The sequence below is a fragment of the Elephantulus edwardii genome, unplaced genomic scaffold (assembly GCF_000299155.1).
Source record: "Elephantulus edwardii isolate Elephantulus edwardi_28Jun2011 unplaced genomic scaffold, EleEdw1.0 scaffold00218, whole genome shotgun sequence".
NCBI classification, from domain to species: Eukaryota; Metazoa; Chordata; class Mammalia; order Macroscelidea; family Macroscelididae; genus Elephantulus; species Elephantulus edwardii.
In genome coordinates, this window is record NW_006399968.1 from 4,446,703 (window position 1) to 4,448,936 (window position 2,234).

Consider the following 2,234-nt stretch of genomic DNA (forward strand, 5'->3'; position numbering starts at 1 on the left):
CTTCTGGAATTCTCTGCTTTCTGCCAAGATCCATCTAACATTAGCTATAATATCCCTAGTACCACGACCTCTTCTAAATCCAGCCTGTACATCTGGCAATTCTCTGTTGACATATTGTTCCAAACGTTTTTGGATAATTTTCAGCAGAATCTTGCTTGCATGTGATATTAATGATATTGTTCTATAATTTCCACACTCTGTTAGGTCAACTTTCTTTGGAATGGGATCAAATCTCGATCTTTTCCAGTCAGTGGGAGAGCTGGCTGTTCTCCAGGTTTCTTGGCACAACTTAGTGAGCACATCCATGGCAGTGTCTGTCTGTTGAAATATGTCAATTGGTATGCCGTCAACTCCTGGAGTCTTGTTTTTTTGCCAATTCCTTCAGAGCAATTTGAACTTCCTCCTTCATCACCATAGTGAGGGGTTTTTTGTTTGTTTTTGTTTGTTTGTTTGTTTTTAGGTTTTTTATTATTATTATTTTGTGTGTGTGTGCCGTCAAATCAGATCTGACTGGTACAGGAGGAGATTGTTCCTCCTTCTCCAGCAAAGCATCTGGTGGATTTGAACCGTACACCTCTGGGATTGCAGTACACCTTGTTGCCACTAGGCCACCAGAGCTCGCCCATAGTGAGGGTTTTTGATGAGCCTACTTCCATTTCTGATACTACAACCTTCTTCATAAAGTCCAACTTCTTGAATGATTTGTTCAGCATACAGATTGAACAGATAAAGAGAAAAGATACAGCCCTGATGCACAATTTCACTGAGGTTAAACCATGCCATGTTCTCTTGTTTTGTTTGAAAATAGCTTCTTGGTCTAGGCATAGATTTTATATGAGCACAATTAAGTGTTCTGGAATTCCTATTCCCCTCAATGTTAGCCATAGTTTGTTATGGTCCACACAGTGAAATGACTGTGCAACACAAATGGACATTCTTTTTGTATTCTCTTTCTCCAGCCAAGATCCATCTGACATCAGTAATGATATTCCTGGCGCTTGAACTTCAGGCAGATTTTTGTCAGTGTACTTTTCCAGAAGATTTTGGATGATCTTCAGCAATATTGTGTTTTCACACAATGTTAATATTGCATGATACTGTTTGATAATTTCCACATTCTGTTGCATCACCTATCTAAGGAATGGGAACAGAAATGGATCTTTTCCAATCAGTTGGCCAGGTTGCTACCTTCCAAATCTTTTGGCACCTTGGTGAGCAAGTCCAGAGCTGCATCTGTTTGTTGAAACATGTCAGTTGGTACCCCATCAATTCCAGCAGCCTTATTTTGGGCCAATGTCTTCAATTGGCTATTGATTATATGCTGCTTCCTGAAATATTTTGGTGTGGGCCAATTCTTTTTTGTATTTTATGGAATACAGATTCTGTGTGTTCCCTCCATTTCTTTTGATGCTTCCTAGATCGTTCAGGATTTTGCCCATAGTATTTCTCAGGATTACAATTGAAGACTTGGATTTGTTTCTCTGTTCTTTCAGCTTGAGAAATGCTGAGCAAGTTCCTGCCTTCCTATTCTCCAACCCCAATTATTTGAACATTCTGCTGTAATACTTTGACTTCTTGAGCTACCCTTTGAAATCTTCCATTCCTATCTTACTGTAGCATCTCCTACCTTTGTTCTGGCTTTTCAATGTGTTAGTGCAATTTTCAGAGTCTCTTCTGGCATTTGAGACATTTCTTTCTCTTCTGTCTTTGTAATGACCTTTGCTTTCTTCAAAGTTGATGTGGGGGTTTTTTTAATACATCTCACAGTCTGTCTAGTCTTTGATCATAAGCTCAATGTTTCAAACCTCCTCTGCAGCTGGTTTTTAAACTCAGATGGAATAGATTCGAGGTCATATTTTGGTTCTTGTAGACTTGTTTACATTTTATTCAAATTCAGCATGAACTTGCACATGATTAATTGATTATCTGTTCCACAGTCAGTAGCCTGGTTTTGATTGTTGATAATGAGCTTTCTCAATGATTCCTTCCATAGATGTATTCAATCTGATTCCTGTGCAGACCATAAGAGGGCGTCCATAAACAAAATCACTATTTGTGTTTTTTTAAAAAAAAATGTATTTTCAAGGGAGCTCTGGTGGCCTAGCGGCAAGACGCTGCACTGCAAGGCCAGAGGTTGTTATGTGCCGTCGAGTCGCTTGCGACTCATAGCGACCCGTTGTACAACAGCCCTAAACTCCGCTCTGTCCTGTGCCAATCGCACTGTCTCTGACACT